This window comes from Lissotriton helveticus, chromosome 10 (genome assembly GCF_964261635.1).
Source record: "Lissotriton helveticus chromosome 10, aLisHel1.1, whole genome shotgun sequence".
NCBI classification, from domain to species: domain Eukaryota; kingdom Metazoa; phylum Chordata; class Amphibia; order Caudata; family Salamandridae; genus Lissotriton; species Lissotriton helveticus.
The window spans coordinates 937,239,339-937,266,656 of NC_136071.1; the positions used below are offsets into that span (position 1 = coordinate 937,239,339).

General features: G+C 44.8%; 1 protein-coding gene across 2 annotated transcripts in view; it reads left to right on the plus strand.

Annotated features, from left to right (window-relative positions):
- CROT (carnitine O-octanoyltransferase) overlaps window positions 1-27,318 on the plus strand; it is a 498,400-nt gene that overhangs the window by 65,521 nt on the left and 405,561 nt on the right. The window contains exon 1 of one of the 2 annotated variants that reach the window (XM_078663597.1): window positions 15,152-15,171. The exons of the other annotated variant lie outside the window; for it this stretch is intronic. The gene's annotated coding sequence lies outside the window, so the exon portion shown is untranslated. Of the gene's footprint in view, window positions 1-15,151; window positions 15,172-27,318 lie in introns of those variants that run through there. 2 annotated transcript variants of the gene reach the window in all.

Here is a 27,318-nt window from a genome sequence, read left to right on the forward strand (position 1 = left end):
GTTTCTGACAGACAATGTGGATATTGCTTGTTATGCCTCTATTAACGCTAATGATGTCACTGATTCGTGGAACGGTCTGTTGATCTTGACCTTTTAAGTAGTATGTTTTCTGTTGGGGAGAAAATGAAAAAATGTGAAAAGTTGCTATATTGACTGCATGCAGCTGAATGTTGACGCTGCGATATATCTTGAATGTGTACACGTGATTATTCTGTGTTGGCAACAATAAAAACACATTTCAAAAAAAAAAAAAAAGATACTGGAATACAGGGCTGAGGACACTGAAAGCAGACCCCGCCATAATAACCTGAGCCTGGTGAGATTTTCTGGACGTGCGGAAGTGGGATCGGCTGAAAGTTACCTGGAAGAGTGGATTCTTTACACCCTAAAACCGAAGGACCTTTCTCTTATCTTTGCCACTCAGAGAGCGCATTGTGCCCTGGAGATGCGCCTCCTGCTGGGGACTCCTTCACTGGCCCTGATAGCACAAATGTTTCTGTGCTGAAAAAGAGACTGCGTCCTCAAAGCAGCCCGCAATGTGGGGACTCTAAAATATGAGAACTGGCTGTCTTCCTGTCTTCCCAGGCTATACCTGAAAAGTGCAAACCCAATACAAACAGTTTGTGGAGGTCAAACAAAAACTGGCACAGGACTGCCCTTCATGCTGTTATTTCCAGATAAGTTTTGAGTGCTAGCCCACAGCAAAACATACTTCTTTGAATGGCCTCAGGATATCTGGACATGGCTGGAACAATGGGAAAATGTACCATGTAGAGAACAAGGGAGGATGAGAAGGACCCTTGATGATGGATAAGGTCCCCAAGGAACACCCGCCGCAGTAGATACTAGACTCTGATTCGGCTGCCAGTGGCAAGATGTCCTGAATTGTTGTGCAGTAGGATGGCACATTGGTAACTGAGCTGATGATTGATGCCAACCTGCTATGCCACTCGAGTAGTGAGGTAGAGGGACCTGTTCTGACTTTGCCAGGGAGTGTCGGCTCTCAGTCTGAGTGAGACTTTTAACTGATCACTGTGGGGTGTATTTGATTGTGATGGCGATGTGTAAGTATACCATTGGCCTGGACAGAGAGTGGAGCTGTGGGCCTCTGCAGTCCTTGCAGCCATGCAGGAACGGGGTGCCATATGTTGAGTATGCAAAGTACAGGCTCCATGCTGTATTGATGTCTGTTATCATGGTGCCCCACAGGGGATGCCTTTAGGGCTCGCTGGGATCGCAGGAGCGAGACCTTGTGCATGCCTCTACCTTCTATCGGGTGGGGATTGCACAGGCTTGACTTTTTTATTCTCAAGGGTAGGTTTAATGTAGTGCCTTTTTTGTTTGTGATAGATGGCTTCATGGTTTTTCAGCACAGAACTAGCCAGTTTGATCATGGTGGGATAGGTATAGTGGAGTTGTGTTGTTTTTCACCCAGGATGGTGGACGACTACATGTTGTTTGTATTCCACTGTTTAGTGATTGCCTGGGGTGGGAGGAGGGGAAATGGGGGTTCTGATTACAGTGGTATTTGAGTTTCATTATGGTACACAATATTATATGGGATCGCAACTGATGCACGCATTGTCATAATGCAGGGGTGAGGTGGACTCGAGCCGGAGGTATCAGTCAAGTGCGACTGAATTGCAAGATGAAACCCTATAAGATAGTTACATGGAATTAGGGGACCTCGGAACCTACATGTAAAGATTTAGGATGCTTTCCTACTTGAGGCGCACAGGAGACAGTATAGCCTGTCTACAAGAAACATATTTCACGGAAGCAGAAGCGGGAAAATTGCAGAAGTAGAGAGGTCAATTGACGTCCTCCACATATTTCTCTTATGCACGAGGGGTGCTGATTTGTTTGGCCCCTGGGGTTTCTCTTCAGGATGATCTACACTGAGGCAGACCCAAATGGGCAATATGTACAGGTGAAGGGAGCGCTGGATGGTGCAAATAGGACTATCTTGACTCCAAAATATGTGAAAGATAGGCAGTCCTTCCCACTTATGCTGTCCCTACTGACAGAAAACATGACTAAACGTCTGCTGTGGGTGGAGGACTTTAACTGCATGCTTGATCCAGGTGTGGATAAAAGGCCCCCTAAGCCTAAACAAAACCTGGTGTGGCGGAAATGCTGGAGATGGTTATGCATAACTTAGCTTGTGAGGATATTTGGAGAAAAGTGTACCCAGCCAAAAGGGAGTTGTCCTGCTATTCATCCACTCATGGCACTTATAGTCAGCTGGATATGACTTTGGGGACTGCTGACTTGAGATAGTTACATTTTAATTTCTAGTTGCTATTAGAATGGGGAGGTGCCGGGCACCGGGGGAGAGGGGCTGAAGTATTGGCGGTTACCTATGGATGCTCTGCATGATGTGCCGTTTTGACAGACACTGGGCGAAAAGATCACAGAATATTGTTGGTAACTGGGGCTCCACCAGTAGGAGGGGTAACAAATGAAAGGAACTTACTATGGTCCTCAGGGGGGTGTCTTGGCAAATTGTGTGGGTTGTGGAAGCAGTTGCAAGGAGAACTAGGGGACATAGAAAAAAACCTAACTGATGCCCAAAGTAAGGAGGCGGAAGACCCAAAAGCAAGGTAGACTGTTACAGTCCTTGGACAAAGACTGGGGGACACAGAGGATAGGCTCAACAAATTCCTTGGTCAGGAATATAGGCAATGCCTGAACAGACCAGTGGTATAAACCCAGTAAGCTACTGCCTTGTTTTCGTAAGCCAGAGATGGAGAGGCCGCCTTTTGTAGCTCTTTGGAGATGGGATGGTTCCCTAGACACACCTAGCATGTCATTAGTGACACCCTGAGGGAGCAATTACGAGAACTGTATGGGGGAGGGATTGAGGCAGATGTTGCGGTGATAAGACATCTATTTGGATAGTCTTAAATTGCTGTGACTGCTTCCTGTCCTCAGAATGGAGCTTGTGCGGGACATTACCATGGAGCAATTAAAGGAGACAATGGGCTAAATGAATCGAGTAAAGGCACTGGGAGGTGATGGGTTTCTGGTGGAATTCTATCAAGTATATGCTGCACAGTTGGTGGAGCTGTTGCTTGAGGGCTTTTGGGAGTAATAGGAAGAAGAGAAACTGCCCCCACACTCTGGGAAGGTATAATCTGTATGGTCCTCGAGCCCTGGAGAGACCAGATGGGTCTGTCCTCCTACAGACTCCTCACATGCTTAATGTAGACACGAAAGTGCTATGTAAGGTCCTCCAGGAGCAATTGAGTAGTGTGGTGGGTAAGTTGGTGCATGAGGATCAGTGTGGCTATATGCCCTGGCACAGCACGGCCCTCAACCTGCGTCAGCTTGTGCATGTGCTACACTCAGGTCAGAGTATGTATGTATGTATGTATTGGTACTCTTTTATAGCGCATGTCTGTCACCCAACGGGTATCCTGGCGCTTTGACTTAAAGGAACCTGCTTCGCACCATGCTGACTTAAAGGAGCTAGTGTATCCCAGCCTTAGGAAAAAGATGTGTTTTTAGATTTTTCTTAAAAGAATTGAGATCGTTCATGCTTCTCAATCCTAGTGGAAGAGCATTCCATAACCTGGCTGCCGTAAAGCTGAAAGATCGGCCGCCCAGTCGCGATCTCAAAACTTTAGGCACCACAGCAAGGTAAGCAGAAGCCGAACGAAGGGATCTGGACGGAGTATACCAATGAAACATATTCTGTAGTGGCACTGGGCCTTGTCCATGGAGGGCCCTAAATACAATACATAAAGATTTAAAATCAATCCGCTGAAGGACCGGTAACCAATGAAGGTCCCTTAGTGCCTGGGATGAAGAGTCAAAACGGCGACGAGCCAACGCTAATTTAGCTGCAAGATTCTGCACCCGTTGCAGTGTGGGGAGGATCTCACAATGATGTTGGTGGATCTCACCAAAGCATTTGATAGATGGAACTTTCGGAAACTGATGCTTCGAATAATGGGTTTTGGCCCCCAGTTTTGCAAGTGGGAAGGCCTGCTCTACATGGCTCCTCCATCCAGGGTACGTAGTGGTGGCCTGGTGTTGAATGAGTGGGAGGTGAGGAGGGGGCATGAGGAATGGTTACCCAGTCTTTCCGCTCCTCTTCACACTGGAACTGAAACCAATTGGCGGTTAAGCTCCGAAATGAGATGGCGGGGGGCCTTGGTATAGTGATGGGGGATTCCTGTCTTTGTATGCTGACGATGCACATTTGTACCTTCAGCATCCCGTGGGGGTGGTGCCTACATTACTGGCACACCTGGAAGAATTCGGAGGGGTGGCGGGTCTGCACATCAATAAAAAAAGTTTCTGCTGTTCCCATTATGGTCACTGAGGCAGACCCTGGAAGGGAAAGTGGCCCAGATTTCACTATGCTTGAAGAACAAGGTCTTTTGTTACCTTGGCATTATCGTTGGTCTCTCGCTACATAGTCAGCAACAATACTGTGTTGACCCGCTAGTGAGCGGGTTGACAAAATCAGTGCAAATTTGGAATACTCTGGCGCTGTCTATGGCAGGGAGAATAGCAGTGGCAAAGATGGTGTTCCTTCCCCGGTGTCCACGTAGGTCTGACTGAGCTTTACACACTTATGTGTTGTTTCTTTAAGACTGTTGATGGCCTCCTGATTTCATTGGTGTGGGCTGGGACGAGAACCAAGTGACACTGCCAATTCTTAAGTGGGATCTCCTGAAGGGAGTCATGGGCCTACCTGACGTGAAGCTTTATTATTATGCCTCTGATCCAGCAGAAGCCTTTTCTACTCCAATCGCTGCACTCCGCCCATTAGTGATCTCTATTCTGAAACGTTCTAACTCAAATTTTATACTGTACCCACAGAGGCATTGGTCCTCTGATGGACCTTCCTTTGTCGTAGTGAGCGGTGCGAAATCAGGATTTCCAAAATGGATGGCCATCAAATGATAACCATTTATTGGTAGCCAACTCTCAAGTTAAAAATTAGGTTCAAATACACTTCTCGTGGAACCATGCCATAGAAATAAAATATTGCTGTGGGAATTCCCAAACTCCTAAATAAGTTTAGTCTAACCAGTATTATACAAACGAAAAATTCTGTAGTCGCAACACAGAATAAAAGCAACAGAACCTGATGTTCTGAAAATAATCTATGATTCTCCCTGTCACGCATTTAGAGTCTATATCTAATAAACACAGTTTCTAAAGACTTGGCAGTTTTAGATAATTTGGTTATTGTATACAAAAAATCCAAAATGATTGCATATATGCAACCTTTTAAGTAGCTCAGTTAAGAATATTACATCACGTTGTACAAAACCACACGTTTAGTCAAAGTATTCTATTCATTAGGACAATGGTTAATATTGCAGATTCCTACTACTGATGAAGGCAGAAAGCTGGTTCCAAAGAGTTCACTCAGAAAGGGATAAAGGGATCAAGTTAAAGTCAATTAGGGAAAAGTCCATGGGCGTGGTCAAAATGGATAATGGCGCAAAATCTGGAAGTTCAGATCTGGTCTATCAAAGACAGTCCAAAAGAGTTCAGCAGGCAGGTTAATTGCAAAGAGAGAAAGGCCGGGGCATGGAAAGGTAATCAGTCTGTCTGCAAAGAAGGATTCCAAATCGATCAGCAACCACAGCAGCAGCTGCAGTAGAAAGAAGTCCAAAAAGTAAGAGCTCTGCCCCTCCTTCTGAATGTCACTTTTCATGGTAGAAATGATTCGTATATGACATCAGTTGTCGTACCACAGTGGTCTGATCATCATGTAGTCATTCTTCCTTTTGTCAGGTACAATTTTAATACTCCTGCATACTTTCCCATGCAGGTCATGAGAAACGAATGGCCATTCCGTCCTCAGAGATATATACTTTGTTGCTCTTAATGGTTTCAGTCCAAAAGTTAGGTTCTCACCAATTTCCTTCACAATGAACACTAGAAAAATGTCCTTTTCATAAAAGAAAGTTGCATAAACACAACAGATAAGGCAACATTTGAGGAAATGTAGCAAAAGTTCATTGTACTAAGCTATGAAATAATGCTGCTTAGTAAAGAAGGCGAATTAATGCATTTAAAGTTAGCATTTCTCATTTAGTGAAAGAAATTCCTAATTAAATTCAAACATAATGAAATAAATCAAGCATTTCATATAAAGAAATAATAGTAATACTGTTATTGATTCAGGCATAGAAATTTCTAAACCTGAATATGGCCTACTACTACGATTTTCAAAGTACATACCTGTAAAATATTCCGAGATCTAATTTTACAAAAATCTTTTTTGTTTTCATTATCCTAATAATGTTAACACTGTAAATATAATTTATGTAATATCGTGTAAAAAAACTTTTGCACCACATTCTTTTTCATGATGCATTACAATGAAAACAATAGAAATGCTGTAGTCCTGATGTTAAAAATTGCACTACTGTGTCAGCTAAAGCATTTTCATCATTCGTTTTCATATCTGTTATGTTGTCACACACAATTTGCTTGTTACTCTTCTTGCATTTAATTCTATTATTTCTACAAAATCAAGCATGCTTTCATGGTGCTGGTACTTCAAGTTTTCTCCTCTTCAATGTCGGTTGAAGAGGCCACCCTTTTTAGGTCTCGGCCTGCGAAAGTCTGCGCACATGCACAGTCGAGCTGGCGAGATTTAATGATGTCGGGAAAGTTTCACTAGCGAGGTTAAGCCCCGCCCCTCTTTTCCATTGGCTAGCGTCACCGTTCATGCAAAACGGTGGCCAGCCATTGGAGAAGATGTCCTAATGACGTTCTTCTTTCTCTTTTAGCCCCGTCCTTTTCAGATTGGGTTCCTTGACTTCCTGCTGGCGTAAAAGCTTTCTTATGTTCTTTATGGGGCCATCTGTTTTGCCCCATAAAGAAGATAAGGAACCTTTTATCTTGGCAGTAAGTCATGCCGAGCCCATCTGAAAAGGATGGGGCTAAAAGAGAAATGTATTTTATTTTAGTGTAATCACGGCACCCGTGCCTATTGCTATTATACAAATGTCTCTTAATATTGTTGTTATTATTATTTTTCTGTGTACATTCCCATATATTATTTTCTTATTTCAGGGCTGTTGGGGTATAGGATCTCAGCTACAATATGAAAAGCAGATCTCTAAGCGCTTGTAATCATGTATTACAAGTGAGTAGTGACGTCACAACGTTCCCGACGGGTGTTACGGTGCAGGAAGCGGCCTGCCGACTGCTTGTGAACCCGAGAGGTGTTTTGTCTGAATATGACGTCATGAAGCCTACCACCAGCCCCCAGAGTAGAGGGGTCCCGCCGAGAGCCGTGTGAACCTCCCGCCAGGACAGCGGCCTCAGTGATGGGTAACCGCTGCGATGGGGCCTGGGGCAGAGATGTGGCTTCCTGGCCTGTTAGGGCCATCCGAGCCCTGTCTGCCACTTCCAAGCAGCCCTGGACAATTAGCCAAACGAGGGTCAGCTGGTTCGAATGATGCCCCCTCCGCCGGTCGGCACGGCCAGGGCCTTTGATAAGCGGCGCTTCCCTCGAGGAGGAAATCGCGGCTTCAGCAATCGACATCAATAACCTCCGATGTTTTGCAAATCTCTCGCTGCCATCAAAGTAAGCCACGGCCTCTGAGTTTCCGAAGTGCTTGTGGCCGGAGGAACTGAGGTTTGGCAAAGTGTCTGGGCCAGAGCAGCCCCACCGTCTGGGTCAAGAGCCCCTTTCCTGCAGTCTGTGGAGGGTGTGATGTGCCCCCCGGGCAGGCAGGCCCGCATGGCACTGGGAGTAGTACTGGCAGGCTGTATCTGCGTGTATCTGAGTCTTTCAGAGGCACAGGCCCCACATACAGGTGGCTGTCTCTCCCGAACAAATTCAGCTCTTCAGAAACACAGCCTGGCCTGTAACTGGCTCTACCAACCTTCAACAATTCTGCATTTTACCAAGATGCCAGCCTGGAGCTGAAAATGTCATTTTGTTTTTATATAATGTAGAGCTTGACATAGGCTGCGGGGCACTTGTTCCCAACATTTCCAGTATTCATAATTTGGGAACAAGGTACTTAGGTCATCAATGTAAGTCCAAGATCACACACTGTATATAGTTGGTATGCATGCAGTTACAAAATTAGTAAATTACAACTTCAAATTGTTACAGAAGTGCAATGCGAGGAAAGATTTTTTAAAAAAACACAAAGATGGGCAGCTTCTGCGTTTTTTGCACCCGTTGATTCTGCAGCGAGGGAGCATGAGAGGAGGCTGGAGAGATGGTGTTAATGGGCTCTCAAAACTTTCCCCCTGCACGTCTCCTGCTTCACCCACACTTCCACACATCCTCACCTACAGTTTTAGGCCCCGTTCACCCTAGCGAGGTTCCTTTTCCATGGACGCCCACCGGCTATGCAATGTTCCCACGACTGTAGACTCCATCAACCACTCAACCATCATTCCAATTGTAGATGTGTAACTGACACAGGTTGTCCCGCCCTTCGTGGGTGGGACGTCCTGCAGATGGCAAAACTGCCTATTTGTCCAGGTCACCCGATGGGGAAGCGTTCGATTGGTGAGATTGTAAGGAGTCAGAACACTCAGTCCAGCTAACGTCCAGTCACAGTCAAAGATAGATGGTGGCTTGGTGTTGTGTGTCTGGCTCTGTGTGTGTGTGTGTGTGTGTGTCTGGCTCTGTGTGTGTGTCTGGCTCTGTGTGTGTGTCTGGCTCTGTGTGTGTGTCTGGCTCTGTGTGTGTGTGTGTGGCTCTGTGTGTGTGTGTGGCTCTGTGTGTGTATGTGGCTCTGTGTGTGTGTGTGTGTGTGTGGCTCTGTGTGTGTGTGTGTGTGTGTAGCTCTGTGTGTGTGTGGCTCTGTGTGTGTGTGGGGGCTCTCTGTGTGTGGGGCTCTGTGTGTGGGGATCTGTGTGTGGGGCTCTGTGTGTTTGTGGCTGTGTGTGTGGCTGTGTGTGTGTGTGTTTTTGAAACATAAATAAAACACGTTGTTATTTGCAATGTCAATAGCTCAAACTAGCGTAAATACGCAACCTATTGCATTGCAAATGCAATAGGTCTCGCATTTGCGAGAGATTAAGCTATTGGCATTGTAAATGGCAATGTCATTTATTTATCTGTTTTCAAAACCAACACATAACTAAAAATGTTGTCATTTACAATGCCAACAGTGGCGGTTCTTATATATGGGCGGAAGGGCTACGCCCTCGTCCTTTTTCTGCCCCCTAGTTGTGCTTTTTTCTTCTTCAACTAACTGAAAGGAAAACAATAATTTCTGTGTGTAAACTGCCTCAGGCTGTCTGCTACGCAGACATTGACTTCAGGCATGAGGCAGCGTTTGCAAGTCATGTTTATGGCTGGCATAAATCATGCACTCTGAGCATGCGTCAGCAATCCCAGATTTGCCGGGCTGATAGCTCAAAGCCCCAAGGCTCGTGACGTCACCAGCTCGGCAAAGTCATTGTATGCCCTGCTGAAGGACCTCCCCCGCCGATAGAGTTATCCCTGGGCGCTGTTTGCTTCAGCTCTGCAGAGGCCAGGGCTACACGTCAATCACACTTCACCAAGCCTCGCTGTCACCCCCACCCTTCCCTGCCCGGTGACCAATCAGACAAGGGCCCTGTGACCAATCAGACAAGGGCCCTGTGACCAATCAGACAAGGGCGGGCTAATGTGAACAGAAAGAAGCTGCGCCATGAATCCTTGCTTGCACCTCCGGTAAGTGAAAATTAAAGTTACATATTTCCAAAATGAAGTTGCGTGTAAAATGCATGCGCCTGTTTTATTTCTCAGCAAGCTATAAGTGATTAACAGTTTTTAACTGTTCTCGTTCGTGCCCTCTTTGTGGCTGGAATTTCGAAGTTTATGATAGCTCCCTTCAACCATAAGGGGCCATAAAGTGTAGCTAGCATTTAGTTGCAGGCAAGCCTTGATCACAATATTTGGTGAATAAAGACCGTTGCACACCAGGACACAACATCAGCTGGCCGCTTCCAAGGGCTGGGTTGAGCAGCAGAGTATACGTGGGACTGATAGATAGCGTAATTCTAGGGCTTGGATTCCAGCTGATAGGCATAGTAGTCCTCTACGTGACATTCCTTCGTTTTGTCTTTCGAGTGGCATTGCTAATTCGAATAGCAGCATAGCTGTTTTTAATGGTCTACTTTGTGCAATACACTATCAATAATAGAAGCAGTGTACCATTACCCTGTCCTATTGTAAACACCTCTCAACACAGTGCACATGGCAGCTTTACATTGGTAATATAGATAGAGCTGTCCTGTACTAGACTACTCCCTGTTATGCTGTTTGGGGGATTTTATGAAGCACAATTTACTCCCCCTGAAAAGGTTTCCTGAGGCTGTAAAGGGAAAAAGTACAGCTGCTAAAAAGGTGATGGAAAAGGCTTACGATGTCAAATGCAATGTGTTTGGGAGTTTACAAAATTTCAGAAGGGATGAATCATTGCTGTTTTCCCTATCTGTTGTTGCGGTCTCCTGTCTGTTGGCATGTCCTGCCCTTGGTTGTGCTGCTGTGCCTGTTGCCCTATCCTGCATATTGTTGTAATGATCTGGTTGTTGCAGTGGGCTGTCTGTGTTTAGTCGGCCCTGACTCTGTTTGCACTCCCCTTTCTCTTGCGCTGACCTGTTTCTTGTGTTTCTGTGGCATCGACCTCTCGTTTATTTTGCCACACTTTATGTTGCACTGCCCTATATATTGTTGAGCCCCCTGGTTGTTGCTCTGAACTGTCAGTTGCTGCTCTGCCACATGCGTTGTTGTGGTGTCATGTCTGTTGCAATATCTAGTCTGTGCGCTGGCCTCTGTGGTTCTGCTGCACTGTGTTATTGCGCCCAGCCCTCCATGTTGCTCTGCCTTTGCATTTCCCTGCCCTGTGAGGTCTTGCATTGCACTGGCAGTTGCACTGCCCGCTCTCTGGTTCTGCTTATCTGTCTCCTCATGTGCCCTGCATTACCCTGTTTGTTGCACTGCCCTGCCTGCTGCACTTCCCTGTCTGTTGTTGTACTGCCATGTCTGTTGCTACGTTGTCCTGCCTCTTACACTGCTCTGCTTCTTGCATCTCCGCACTGGCTGTTAGACTGTCACCCATCTTGTTGGTCTGCCCTGTCTTTGCACTTCCCTGTCTCTTACTAATCTATCCTGCCTGTTGGACTGCCCTTCCCCTATTGCACTTTCCTGTCTCTTGTTGTGCTGCACTTTCTCATGTTGTGCTGCCCAGTTTTGTTGTGCTGCATTGCTTTGTGTTGTGCAATTGCACTATAGGTGTGCAGGGTGGCTGTACTGCAGTGCAGCAGTGTATGGTGCGGTGCAAATACACTGTAGTTCTCTATGGATGGTGCGCTGTGCAGTCAGTGCATAATGTGTACAGTGCAGATTGACTGCCTGTAGCTGCGAGTATGTGGGTCCACTTGGACCGGAGTTGTATGCAAAGAAAAGCTGCAGAGTGGCTGCATGTTATGCACCCTCAGAATTTTGAACTTAGTTTACTGTGCACACTGTGGCATGTGCCTATGCACGGTTTTTGCAGTGCAGCACAGAGGTTGATACTCTTGATTTCAGCAGTCACTGGCTGCTACGGCCGGGATTGAAGTGCACTTGAAGTGCACTTGAAGTGTGCTTGTGTGTATGTGCTGTCTGATGTTTCCTTTATCTGTGATTTGCTGTAACAATCTCTTAGACTGCATGAAATAATCATGCACAGCCCGTGCAGTAATTAATCAGCGCTGACATAGGGTCAGGAGCTGATCTGACCATACCTCAGCCCAGGCCAGCTCTCTCCAGAGCCTGCTTCTGAGGTAGAGGATCTGCGCAGATGAGCAAGGAGAGGCCGGCAGAGGGCAGGGAGGAGAGGCCAGTGAAAGGTGACAATCAGAGAGATGGGAACATAAAGGAGGGAATAGCAGAGGGGAGACAGAATGGAGAAACTAACAAGAACACAGACAGCAGGAAACAATACGAATGTATTGCTGGCAGCCACTGCAAAGTAAGTGCGTGGAGTGAGGGTTAAGTGCCCAGTGCTGTTGTCTGCGGTGGCTCGATTCCGCAAGTTATTCAGTGTTAAATTTATGATATAGGCAGCTGAGAATCCATATTTGGGGCCTCTTACACCCTCTTTGAGAGACTCGAATTGGCCGGGCCTGGTCAGATCGCACATGGGAGAGCGGCCTGGAGTCCAAACTGTTGATGCTCTGCTACAGACCGAGTAAGCCCTTGTAGCCGTTACCCAACGGGACAAGCAGACACATGCGCTGCATTTTGATAACAGAAATGGGTGACAGTGGTGTTTATTGATGTCAGCATTGGGCTGCGCTCTGCATAATTCATCCCAAACATGCAACCTGCACAGAACAGAAGGATTTATGAGCAGGGGCAGAAAGATTTGGTGGTGCGAGGAAACCTGCATCCTTGATGCACATAATTTGAGTAAAACTGTTCATGCAAATAGGGGCACACCGGGCTAGAAGCCTTGAAAGCAGACTTGCAAATAAAGCACCTGAAAAGGGAGGCGGGGGGGTTGTGACTGTATGGGGATGGGAGAGATGGGTAGATTTACAGATAGATGACGAAGAGGGGGGTGACTTCTATAGTTAGATAAAAAACAAGCTAGTTAATGCAGATAGACGAACGGACGGATAGCCTCAAAGAGGAAAGACCAACTGAAGGATGGAATAAAGGATATGAAGCGAGTGACAAAAGAGAGAGGGTGACTACGGAGGACTGAGAGAGAACAAATAGATTGATAGAGACAGTAGAGAGAAATCAAGAGACAGACACAGAGAGTGAAAGAGGGGGCAAAGAAGAGAAAGACAGACCTAAATAAATATGGATGTAGATAGAGATAAAACGACAGAAAGAGATTCAGGCCTAGAAAGAGAGAAAACAGATACTTGGAGATAAAGTCAATGGAAAGCAAAAAGAAAAGAGACACAGAACGTACCTGTAAACCAAAATGTCATGCCTGGTGTGAAAGGAACTAACCTGGATGTCATTGATAACATAAGAGAGAGAATAGATTGATAAATAAAGTAAGAGAGCTGAAGCAAAATTGAAAGAAAGATGAAGTGCCAGAATGAGAGAGAGGAGAGAGTGAGAGTGTGTGTGTGTGTGTGTGTGTGGGAGAGAGAAGTGATGGATTGTTAGAGAGAACGAGAGAGAGAGGTTGAAACAGAGCGAGATGGAGTTAAGCTGAGCCAGAATGAGAGAGTGTGGCAGAAAGAGAGAGGGGTATAACGAGTATGTTGAGCTAGAGAGAGAAAAAGAGGGACATAGGAAGTAAGATAGAAATGGGTATGAGCATACGTACACAGTTATCTCTACTATAAGCAGACACTGGAACAGACCATTGAATGAATGTTGGAATGTATAGTCTTGTCCTGCTTTGGGGTAACTTAAAATTTTGTCTGCTACAGGAATTTTTAAATATGAGAGAATGTTAATTTGCTTTGGCAAGTCATACATTGTAGACTTCACTCAGCCCACATGAAATGACACGTGGGAGGCCAGCTTTGGTTTTTTTTTTTTTTTACAGTTTTTATTTCATTTTCAAGTTAATAATAAACATCTCCCCATCCACCCACCCCGCCCCTGGAGAACAGGTATCCATCGCTGATTATTACAACATAAACAGCAATGTAGTGCATAGACAATCTTAAGAGGCCAGCTTTGGTAGTGAATTGGATCTGGAATTTCTGAGTTTGAGTTGCATGGTCAATATTTATGTGTCACTTTTATAGTTATTTAGACTGTGTTTCTGTTTTATACTGTTTCTGCCGCCAATGTGTAACCTTGAGCCACAGATTTGGTTGATTTTGATTGCAGTGGCTCAGTTTATTTGGTGATTCACAATTCCAATCATGGGTAACACATGGCTTGTTGAACATAGATGAGATGTACTTGCGAATTGTTGGATTGTGTATTGCATTTCAGGTTTTCAATTTGACCAATCTTTTGACTTCTTACCAACGAAATACGAGTGTCTTCCTGGTCGAGGACCACACTGCTTTTTCACTTATCTGTCTTGTATCAAAACCCTGCTGGACTATGGCTTGAATGAAAGCTTGAATAAGCAACTACCTACGTTTTATGATATCTCTTTATAAATGTAATAACTGCACTTTCACAATTGCTTTATTAACCTTCCTGCTTTCTCAAATTTGCTTAAAAATGCACCATTTGGCCACGGTTTTTTCAAAAATTTCTCAGGGGGAAATCCCCCCGAACCCTCCTTAGGTTGTTCGGGCTCGCTCGCTACGCTCGCTCGCTGCGTTGCTGTATGACAATCATTTTACGCCCACCACTTTCAAATGTCACCAGCCGCCACTGAATGCCAATAGCTCTAACTTTTACAAAGGCGAGATATTTGCATTGTAAATGCTTGTTTAAGGACCTTGTGATGTGATTGCCTTACTCTGTGTCACGGTGGAACGAGGGGGGGCGGGGTGAGATAATTTGTGATCTCTACCCGGGTGAGCAGATCCTTTATTTCACTTGAAGCACGGGACACATTTGCAGTGGGGTATGGACAATCTCTTTAGTACACCAAACTGTCAAGCACGGCACAGGAGTTTTGGACTCCCCTCCCAGGGCACCCAGGCAGGCGGACACTATGCAATTATTATTGACGGCTGGGTCAACAGGACATGTGGTGATGCATTTATAGAAAGCGCTCAAGGTGGGTAGAATCAGGGTTGAGCCGGCGTCTCGATGAGTGTGGGGGGAGGAGCTGTAAATTACCCTTTAGATGTAGAATGGAAAGTGATTTGCGAGTTAGCGTGGATCTCGTGCAACCCTAGATTAAAGTTGTTGCACTTAAACATTGTGCATTGCACATATGTTAAGCCTGTTAAACTCAGCCGCGTGTATGATGGCAGAAGTGCTGATTGCCCTAGGTGTGGGAGGGAGAGCCTCCTTTCTGCGCATGGCCTGGGCATGTCTTGGAGTGCAGGTGTAATGAATGTCAATGATTTACATGGCTAAGAGCCATGACCGACGCTCGTGGAAGCCCCTCCGGCGGGCTTGCTTTGTATTGCCAAAAACCCAGGAGGGGGCAAATTTCACTGGAGGTTTCTGCAGCTTGTCTTGGTGTTAGCGAAAAAGAGAGTAGCTGTAGGATAGTTGAGCACAAGGTTCCTGTCTCTCAAACTATGGTTTAAGGATGTCACTGAATGGAGGCTGGTGGAAGAGTTGCACATGAAGCTCAGTCGTTGGTATGATAAGCTACAAGAGAATCTGGAGATTTGGGCTGCAATGTTGGAGGGTATGCACAGGGAGAGGGCTGGAGGCGGTGACCGGGGCTTGCAATGCAGGATACGGAATGCAATATCAGTATCGAGGGTTAGATGACACCCGGGGGAGCCAGATGCACCGGGGTTGAGCTTACAGATTTATTACTCGTTGCGCTGACTTTGAGGAGGATACCAGAGTCGAGGCTTCTTGTTGCGCTGTTTCGGAGCCTGTTCTTCACAAATGCCAATATTAAGAAATAATATTAACTATATTTTGTCTAATTTTTGTTACAAGAGTTTCAAATAAATGTTAAGGCCTTGGGTGTAAATAGCTTTTTTTTTCTCCACAGGGTGATACATTTTAGATCACAAGAAGGACTAAGACTATGTCAACATCTGTTGATACTCATCTTTTCTAAAGTTGTATGTGGTGCATTGCACGAAATTTTATGAAAGGCAGACTGCTCCTTTCCACCCTCCTTTCGCCTCTTATTTGTTAATACCTCTAAAAAAGCCTTCTCATCTCTCATTTGCTCGACATTAGCCAGATGGCTTAAATAGAGCATTGAGATGGCTGGTGTAGATACTTCCATCTTTGGAGCTCATTCCTCTAGAAGAGCCAAGTTTTCTGATGCTTTTATCTCCTCAGGACGACTGAATGAAATAATGAAAACAAAGCTGCTGACTGGTCGCAGAAGTCGTCTTTTCAAATGTAGCATTTTAAACCCATTGCTTATGGACATGGTATTGTGGCTAAGTTTTTAAATATATTTTAAATGAGCCTCCGATCTTGTAAAAGAATGTAAAGTCAAGGAGCTGAAGATTATCCCACCCTACCTCTCCCTTGATTCACTTTGGTATTTCTTTACCTGCAGCGCAATAAGAAGCTTCGTGGTTGCGACTGAGATAATTTAAAAGCATTTTGTCTACTATTAATGGATGTTTTTTTCTTTCTGGACTCCAGAGAGGATGACCAATGGTTTTGGACTATTGTTGTCTTCCATTAAGCTTGTTTAATTCCTGTTTTTCTAATGACATAGGTAAGGAAGTGTTCTTTCAGCCAGGACAAGTTATTGAAGGGATTGTGATGTTATAGGTCCCTCTGTGATGTCATTTGATTTGAATGCCCAGTGTGTTAAGCCCCTGGGCTATTGAGTCTTTTATGCTCCGATGTTGTCATAGAATGTCTCTTGCTTTAAATTGTGTGATGTTCTCTCTTCCATTACTTACCTGCTATTGTTGCCATGTCATGATGAATGTGATGTGCGTTCTGCTATGCTCATGACCTCACAGAGTTCTGGTTATGAAATGTTCTGTGAAGTCATGAGGCTGGCAGTTGGAGCAGGGAGGCGGCTTAGGCAGTAATAAATAAATGTCTTACCTGTCTGTGTCTCAATACCACGAACTTCACAAAATGTGTTATTTTACTGCTAGCGATTACACTGAAGACCTAGTCATAATCTTTGTCATCGGAGAGAAAATTTCAACTTTAGCAACTTATGGTTATTGGCGGTCATGCAGAGAGGAACCCGTTTTTTTGTTTGTTGGAACTGTATGGCCTCATTCTTGCTCAGCCCTACTCCAAGTATTTTGTTCCCTTTTTTTTGTACCATGCCCTCTGCAGGTCAGTTGCGGTCACTGAAATATTTAATCGTGTTCATGGTTAATTCGCCAATCCTGTTTACTCTTTCAGGCAATTTTATTGCACAACGAAAGACAGGCACTGGTGTGCCTGTGGGATTCGCCCATCCTATGGGGCGCAAAACCCGATGCAGTGCACTGTGACTAATGTTCATTAATGAATTGTTTTCTTTTGTGCGGCTATGTTGCACTAGCGAAGGCAAGAACAGGTACCTCCATGATTTTAACCACGTCAAAGCACCCTAGAGCTAGTGAGTTAAACCGTTCACCTGACCCACCACCTACTGGTGTTTTCATGAAATCCGGGTACTTGTGAGGGGTGGCCTATTATTGCGAGGTTGACAATTACTGGTTGCTACCATTTGAGGCGGTGTAAGCTTGCCTTCTGGGGCATGACTAGGGTACAGTCTGTTTGCTACATGGACCCAGGCAGGTTGGGGTCCGGCTGAAGGATCGCTAGCTCAAAGCCTTGGTCTTTGTCTTGTAGTTTGAGCAGCTTGGAAAACTTCCTCCACCCTTTTCATATTGTGCTAGTAAGATGGCTCAGTGGGCTATATCCGCTTTCGTAGAAATTAGTGGTTTACTTCATGATACCATAAACGGGTGCACTGCAATTGTTGTAAGAATTAACTCTCACTTGTACATTGTATTAATGTGTTAACTTCTCAATTAATGCTATCATCCTGCAAAGAATTTGGGATAGCAGTCACAATGCTTTGAGGAACTCTTTGTGCAAACAGATACGTGAGCAGAGTAAAGTGAATTAAATATGCTCACTAGTTTACATGCGCATCCACTCTTCATGCTTTCATGTTTTTTTCTACAGTAAGGCCTATCTCTCCCATAAGTTAGCATTGGAACTGTTTTGTAATATCTTACAACTGTATCTTCCAATTGGGAGCTGATAGAAAATTGAAGTGTGGGATCTCTGGTCTCACAATGTAAAAATACCTCTTTAAGTAAAGTTGGTTTTTAAATTGCATGTCTGAAAATGCTACTTATAAAAAGGTTGTTTAATTTTTGCTACAGTGTACATGAAATACTAGCAAAACCATGTGAATAAATACACAGGCCAAGCAAATGTGTGTACTTTTACTTTAGTATAGATTGTTGCTTTAAAAATTCCAGCTGGGGTAACTTGTTTATACAAATATACTTTTGGAAAGTTGGCTTTTTCCTACTTTAACTATTCTGTGCCTCTGTCTGTATGCTGAATACATGTCTGGATTAGGATGACGGTTTGGCGGTTTTTGCATTCACTCTAGATTGTCACACAAAGGGAGTTTAGGTGTGCCCTGCATATCGTGATGGCCCATCACCAGGCTGATGGGCCTTCCTGAGCTATAGTGTTGGGAGGAGTTGACAATGACACCTGTTTAGGGCTGTGCCTGTCCTCATACAAAGAAGTCTCCACCCCTGTAGTGTGTCCGGAGCCAAGGCCACCTACTTCATCGTCAGTTTCCCAAGTGGGCATGGTGGCCCAACTGGATGTTGATAAAATTGTCAGGATTTTTCCATCACTCACCCTAGGTCCCCCAGATGTTTTTACTGCATGAAAGAGGGCAAAAGCCATGAGGCGCCTCCACTGCAAGCAGTGTTTATGGTGTCCCTGCTAATCTCCAACTTTCAGTTTTATTCTTTTTCATATATCATCCTCCTTATTTGTTTCTTGTTTTATTGATCTGTCCAGCATGGCCTTACCTTTGACCCACCTATTGTCTCAGGCGACCTCAGTGCATGGTTGTATGTCTCCACTTTACTGCAGCAATGTATTAGACTTGTGGGTCTGTAAACTCTTAATCTGTCCTAGTTTGGAGTATCCCGAACTCCTGATGATTGCACCATTATTGATCCTTTATTTGCCAAGAAGGCTCATGTCCTCATTTAATCTATTTTTAATGTCACACTGAGAAAGCGCTTTAATGCTTCGTCCTCTGAAAGCTACCCAGTCCAGGTCCTTCAAACGGTTGTATGTCTAAACAACTACTTACTAAACCACGGCTTCTTTAACCACGAAAGCCTAACCATGAGATTTTCTCAACCACTACCTTTTTTAACACGACTTCCTAAACCACGAAATTTAACATCTCGTGTTTTGCCAGTAGATGGCACTATTGTAATTACAATTCTTCTTGAGTGAACCACTCGTAAAAAATAAACGGATCTAAATCTACTTTTTTTGTTTTACTACGCATACCATTAGCTTCTTTTTTTTTTCTTCCTTTTTTTTTGGGGGGGGAGACCCCCCATACCCCCCCCTAATGTTCCCTTAATTCTGAGGAGTGTAGTGGAGAGACTCGTGGTTCAGGGAAGTCGTGCTTAATGAAAATCATGGTTTAAGAAAGTCGTGGTTCCGGCTTCGTTGTTCAGGTAAGTCGTTATACAATTATCGTTGTTAAGGATGTTTCCCCCTTCAAACATCACTTTGTTTGTAGAATCTGGAAAGTTATAACATATATAGTTTCTTTATGTATATTTTTTCTTTCAATAGCAGACTTTACTGTGATTGTTTAAATCAGTGTCTGAGACCTTTCAGCGTAATATCTTGTTGAGAACAAAAAAAGAAACTCTCATTCCTGTAATGTCTCATATAGATGGTACGCCAGTCAATTGGCATATGAAACATTTTAGACCATGAATCTAAGGGTGGCCTATAAGAAGATTCTGTTTCTCTTACCCAGAAGTCTTCAAACTTTTTTTTGCTGTGAGCCCCCCTGAGCAAAACATTTACAAGTCGGCCCTCCTCAAAACCTTTATGATAGTACTTGGGGGCATGGAAAGATCCGGGCTGAGTGCAGGGGGCGGTATTACCATTTCAGGGGTAATTTTTCTGTAGCTGATAATCCACACTAAATGTGACCCTTAGAAAATATATCAAGCAACTCCTGATTCTTGGGGTGTTGAGAGCCACTCGCACTCCTGAGACCCAATCCAACTGCACCTGTTGCACTAATGATAGCTGCAGCCCTGAGTATGTGGAAAAGTAAATTTTGCCATGTTCTGTGTCCCTACGTGTCATCCATCATATGTTATGTGTGCATGATTAGATATGCATATGTATTCCCCATGTCCGATTAATGACGCAATTACAGTTGTGTCCACTTCTAGTATGCCAGTTTCCAGTCCTCGTGAATACTACGAATATCAGGCCTATGTAAAGCTACGTTGCCACGTTTCCCAGTGTGCACGTTATTCCATTGTAAAGTCCCCGTTTCTAGGCCTCAAAAGGGCCTGGACACCAGATTCAGATCCTGTCTCCTGAAGCCTCGCTGAGGAGCGATACAGCCCCCACCTGTATCCTCGACCCTTCACTTACTTCCTGCCTCGCAGTGCCCGGCCCAGCCTGGCTCAGTCTCTGAGTCTGCCAAGAATATGTTATGATTCCAGTTATCAGTTCAGTCCTCCTTCTCTGCATTCCTAAGCTACTGAACTGCATCAATAGTTTCCGTCATTGTCTAGCCTTCACGTCTCCACGTTAGAGAAATACTACATTTAATGGTCATTTAATATTCTTCATCACGCACTACATGTAGAATAATGCATGGTCCAGTCTTAGAATCGAGTTAGCCTTTCCCCTCCTGACTTCTAGTTTATATCAACATGTTCTCTAAACATCAGATACTAGATACTGTTTAGGTACATGTCGCCCTGACTCTCCAGACTTCAGTCTCTGCTCCTAGCACAGAGTTCATAGCCCCCAGTTTCTCCTAGTGATACGTCATTGCTAGTTTGCGCGCACCATCAGGTTAGAGGTCCCGGCTCCTTAGGTAGCCCCCTCCAATGTTTCCGCCCCATTCATGACATATTCTGTTACGTTTGCATCACATGTCTATGTATACGCCCAGTTACACCTACTTTCGCCCTTATCTTTCGCGACTGCTACGCGTCACGCCTTCTGCTCCACCCACTGCTACGCCTACTGCAATGTAATGCTATGTGTTTGCGTTATGTATATATGCTCATGTATTGTTATTAAAAGTCAGCGCGCTCATCCCAGATCCAGCCCCAGCAGCTGCTGGGCCCTGTCATCCTATTCCTATGCAGGTTGTCCTGTTCCTGTCCTTATGCTGTATTAAACCTGCAAAACTCCTACTACCTCGAATCTTGACTCTTATTTATTGAGCTATCTGTTATGATATATGTCTAGTCAAAAAGAGAGGTATTATTTATTTATTTACCACATAATGGCGCCCGAACAGGGACTTGCCCTTTCCCCACGCGTCGGTGAAGCCACGCCGACCCCCTGACCCTCTGCAGTCGTGACGGAACTCTTCTGTGCACCGGCAGATATTTCTGCTTCAAGTATCCCTCAGGCCCACGGAGGAGACGGAGGAGGCGGTCCAGCATCCAAACGAGACGGTGGAGGAACGCGGCGAGTCCCGACCAGAGCCCAAGCCAAGAGTCCAAGGTCCGAGGTATCCGGAGGCCCACCCGTAACTGAAGTCCGAAGTTCGTCGTCCGTCGTCGTAGCAGTCCAGTCCAGTCCGAGGCCTTCCGTTCTTGCTGCCCGGTGAGTACCATTACTGGGGTAGTATCTAGACAGGGTCAATCTAAATTGACTCTGGTCCGTGGGTTGGTGGTACACAGACTCACAAACGAAGTGTTCACCTAGGTGGATACGGGTCTTGATGCGTCCCTTTATGGGACCGGTATGTTCCGTACTGTTTCAGCAGTGCATCCAGTAACTCTAGTCTGTTCCGTTCTCGAGAAATTCTTGTGTTTCTGTTCTCAGTATTCCAGGTAATATTCTGTCCGAACTGTTATGTTATGATGTTGTTCAATGTATTTCCAATGTCGTGGTATGCCTGAATTGTTTTTTCCAGTTGTTATTGTTTCCCGTGTATTGTATTGTGTTCCGATTCAAGTTTACAATGTCTCTCTTTTCGAGATTACGTCAGCTAAAAACTAGAAAGGGTTTGTTAGAAGAAGCAGTTCCTGTTCCGCCGAGGGACAGTCCAGGTCATTTTATGTATCAGAAGCATGGCATAAGCGCCATATTGTATCTAGATTTATGGGTAGAGTATACCAAACAGTTAGAAGAAAAGTATAGATGGCCCGTATCGGGTACATGGGATGCCGAATGCATCATGCGAGTAGAAGAAGCATTATGGAAAAAGAAAGCCAGACAGTCACAGAAAGATGCCATCGAGTTATGGCGCAAAGAAGCTCATAAAAGAACTGAAAAGGAAATCAGAAAGTCAGAATTAAGTAGAGAATCCTTAGAACGAGCACAAGAAAAAGAACTAATCGAGATAGGTGAACAAGTCAAAGCCGAACAGTCAGACAGACAGAGGCATGCCCTTATTAGGGGTATGTATCCTCTTCTTGCCGAGGGCTTGCCAAAAGCGACCCCAGAGGCATCCAGTAATTTCCCGCCACCATTAGTTCCGACCAAGCTACGTCACAAACAGACCGCAGCTGATATTTTTATTTCGTCCTATTTGGACGACACAGTCCCAGAATATGCAAATCCTGTTCGCGCTCCGCCAGTCCCTGTAAATCAGGCACTTCCCGCTCCTCCAGACACCGGAGTACCTGTTACGGTACCCCCGGTCCAGCCCGCCATACAAGTCCAGCCTACATTTCCATTTCCCACTCTGCCAGGACGAAGAGCCTCAGTAGACGACTCCAGTTTAGGGGCCGCAGGAGGAGGCCCTCCTCAAACCCCGCCGCCACACAAGCGTTTAACGTTAGCCGAATTACATGCACAAGCGTCACAGCGTACGCCCAGACATCAGACTGTAGCAGAAATAAGAAAATCCCTTGCCGAATGCGGTTATGATCCAGTCCCAGGCGAGGATAATATGGTTTTATATTCATTCCGCGTAAGAAAGGTGGCCGAGTATCTAGTCACCTTACCGAATATGAAAGAAGATCTAGACAGAATATATCGTTTCATCCGTACAGGGGATGATCCAGAAAGTATTAGCGAGGCCATGTCTCAAAGGAAAGCCGAGATCCAGCTCATGATATTAAAGTTTCTGATCAATTGTCTAATAAGAGAACAAGATTACCCGTCTAAAGATCCTGCCGAAATGAAAACCCTGACAAGGTGGAGTGATAATATAGCCGAGGGTAAGCACAAGACCGTCGGTGCTATGGAGAGTATGTACAAGAAAATCCGTAGAGAAATAATAAAGATACACGAACAACGTAAAGCAGCACAAGTAAGCGAGAAAGAAAGTAACTCTGATACTGAAGAGGTAGAGGACGAGAATCCCGCCAGAATAGCGTATGTAGGAAAATCTCGATTTCCAGATCGCCATTTACGCCTAGAACACAAGTCTATTTTTCATTCTTCAGCACCAGAACAAGGTTCCCTAGAACAAGTATTCCAAGCTACCGATCACATTCTGAAATCACGAATCGGTTACAGTGAGTTAAGTACCATGCATGAACAAGAACTAGCCCGATCAGCAGTCCGATGGATTACTGATTCTACCACTTTTCCAGACGAAATAGTGGCACAAATGTTTCTGAAAATGCCCCCAGCCGAGCAACGACTGGTGGGTATGTATATGATTCAGCACCTCATTACATTGTATGAGGGTCAGCACTCTGATCCAGGCCCGTTACATGATGTCCTGAACGAGCTACTCCAGTATAGATGGAAAGGTCTAGGTACCGATTTAATTAGTGTCATTCTAGAACAGCGTCACAAATATAGAACGTTTCTGAACCCGCATTTTGTTCATGTCTCACCCCCAGAAAGTAAACCATTTTACATGGAGAGACAGAATCCGTTACGAGAAGTCCACCCAGTTAAAGGAACGGGTGGCGAAATGCAGCGAGTGTTTGTTTACACTCCGATTACAAAGATGGAACTCCTCGAGATGAAGAAATTAATTCCCTGTCATGACAAAGACCCAGCAGGGTTCCATAGAGAATTAAAAGACATGCTCCGTATGGGAGAATACACATACCCAGATATAATTAAAATGTTAAAGGTTCTGCTGCCCGCAGGGGTGTATGAAAAGCTCAAGGAAAAAGAATGGGAGGTGGGAGAGAAAAAGATCGATTTGGGCAGTTCTAGAAGCTGAAGACAAGGCACGAGTACCAGGTACCGGTCTTGGAGATAAATGTAAAGAATTACCGGAATTATTAATACAAGTTTTACCCAGATTATTAACAACTAGAAAAGAAGACTGGGATGCAATCTCAGCCTGTAAACAAAAGCAAGATGAGGATATTAGTGATTTTTATTCTAGATTTGAAAAATGTTTTAGCATCAACAGTGGCCTCAAGACGAGTAGTGAGTCATACCCTCACCTTTTTGTTACTAAATTAGTCGAGAATTCAAGCCCACAAATTAAAAATCGAGTTTTGAAAGTCGAAAGTACCTGGCAAGCTAATACCCCGTCCCAGATGTTGCAAATGCTTCAATACCACCAGAATAGAATCAGAGAAGAACAAGAACACGAAAGAAAACGTATGAAAGACACGAAAATGAAAGTACTAGTTGCACAATCTGTTCCTCAAGACAGTCAGAAGAGGGGTCCGAATCAAGCCAGTCATCCTGCAGCTCCCGTTAAAGGGAATTGCAATTATTGTAAACAGCCAGGTCATTTTATAAACGAGTGTGCAGTTCTGAAACACAACATAGCTACTGGTAAGACTAAAGAAAGACCACGTCCGCCTAGACAAGAACAAGTTTCACAGACTCCTCAGCCACAGAATGCACCACAGACAGTTACCGCACCGCAGCCTATTGCTGCAACACAGCATGTTACATCGCAGATGTACCAGTATGCACAGTCTGAGTATCCAGAGTACCAGCAGTATTCATGAAACAGCCTAGAGAGGGAGGTAGGCTTGCCTCTCATCGAGATACCTGTAGATCAAGAAGGTCCCTATGTTCACAGTCAAGTATTAGGGAAAGACAGAAAGTTTTTGATCGATACAGGGGCAAGTAGGACCACAATTAGTCACGCCGAAGTTCCAGGGGCTCCGCTCTCAGGCTCAAGAAATGTTTCCCTTGGATTTTCAGGAAAACCTATCGTAAATGAGATTTCAAAGCCAGTCACTCTAGAAGTAGGTCCATTGTCCCGCACTACTGATCTGTTACTTACTAAATCATGTCCAGAAAACCTATTAGGCATTAAGACACTGAAAGAGTTAGGTGCAGTTATATGCTGTTCCCCAGAGGGAATACGATTGTTCCTACGTGATTTCAAGGGTCACTATGTATTACGAGATTTTGATTCAAGACTGTCTAATGTTCCGCAGCATTTATGGGCGCAAGGTCCAACTGATGTAGGTTACATGCAAATCACACCCTATCGTGTGACTCTCAAGCCAGGTGTAGTGTTACCACGAATCAGACAGTACAGATTGCCACCAGAGGCTGTAGCAGCCTTATCCAAAATTATTGACGAGCTTATTGCTCAAGGAGTGGTTGTAGAAACTGACTCCAATGTATGTAATTCTCCGATCATTCCAGTCATGAAACGTACTGATCCAAATGCACCCCCAGTATATCGATTAGTGATTGACCTACGAGAGCTTAATAAATGTATTATTCCGCAGTACCCAGTTGTCCCAGACATCTCTTCCCTATTGACATCCATTGATTCCGAAGCCACGTTCTTCACTGTCATAGACCTCAAGAACGCATTTTTCAGTGTTCCTATTCATCCAGACAGCCAGTTCCTTTTCGGATTTTGTTTAAATGGAAGGAGCTATATGTTTACACGAGCTCCTCAAGGTTTCACAGAAAGTCCTAGTATTTACAGTCAAGCACTCAAGAGACAACTAGACAACATTCACATGCCAACTGACACTGCCCTGCTCCAGTATGTCGATGATCTACTGATCACAGCCCGTTCGGAACGTGCTTGCGAGCAAGCATCCCTTACAGTCTTGTATTTCCTGGCCGAGATGGGGCACAAGGTGTCCCCTTCTAAGCTTCAATTCTGTGTCCAGCAAGTGGTCTACTTAGGACACTTACTGTCCAAGAGGGGTAGGCAGTTGACACCAGACCGTATCCAGTTGATAGCGAGTCTTCCTCAGCCCAAGACCCAGAAGGAGGTACGTGCTTTTATCGGCCTTACTTCTTACTGCAGACAATGGATTCCCCAGTATGCATTTCTAGCCAAGCCACTGATACAGTTAACGACACAGGAGGCAGCCGTATCGACTGTCCTCCCTTGGACATCTGAACATACACTTAGTTTCAATGAGTTAAAGAAAGCTTTATGCCAAGCTCCAGTTCTAGCGACACCGAACTACAGTAAGCCTTTTACACTTTTTGTTACTGAACGCGAAGGTACAGCATTATCTGTTCTCACACAAGATCAAGCAGGACAATACAAGCCCTGTGCTTATTTTTCGAGCACATTAGATCCTGTAGCCCAGGCTCTGCCTGCGTGCCTCAAGTCAGTTGCAGCCACAGCATTAGCTATCAGACAAAGTGATTCCATAGTCTTAGGACACTCCTTGACAGTACAAGTTCCACATTCTGTGGAAGTTCTTTTAAACCGAACACAAACTCAGCACTTGACAATTGCACGTTTAACAGGTTATGAATTGACACTGTTCCAGCCACACATAGAAATCAGACGCTGCAACATTTTAAATCCTGCTACACTGTTACCATCAGTTACTTCAAATCCAGCCACACATGACTGTGTGGAAGTAGTTAACATTACGACAAAGCCAAGACAAGATCTGACAGATATTCCGTTACCAGACCCCGACCTGACACTTTATGTGGATGGTTCATGTATGAGAACTAGTACAGGAGAACTAGTCGCCGCGTATGCAGTGACTACTGACACTGAAGTTATTGAGACACACCGCATTGACACTCTGTCCGCTCAAGCAGCAGAGCTAGTTGCTCTGACACAAGCCTGCATACACGCCAAGAACTTGAAAGTTAATGTTTACACAGATTCACGTTACGCATTTGGAGTTGTACACGACTTCGGAGTGCTCTGGCAGGAGAGAGGTTTCATGACTTCTCATGGAACCAAGATTCAGCATGGTCTCCTTATTCAAGCTCTGTTAGATGCCATACACTTACCGACATCTATTGCTATCATGAAATGCAAAGCACATACGAAAGTTACTGACATTATTTCCCAAGGTAATGATCTAGCAGATCGCACAGCCAAGCTTACAGCACAGACTCTAGACATTCCAGTTAATATGACACACACTCCAGATCCGACTACTTGTATGACAGTTAAGGACCCTACTCAAGATGTCATAGATATCCAGTTACATGCTACTCCCGAGGAAATCAAGAAATGGTCCGAACAAGGAGGGGTCCAGACAGATCAAGGATGGTTAACAAAGGGTAGAGCCACATGGTTTCTCCCCGACTCTATGGTTCAAGTCATTATTAATACCGCACATAGTCCAGCACATTTAGGAGAAAAAGCTATGTTAGACAGTATCCAGAACATTTGGTTCAACAAGCATTTACGAGCTGCAGCCAAGCAGAAAGTCCGTACCTGTATGATATGTTGTCAGTTTAATCCAGGTAAA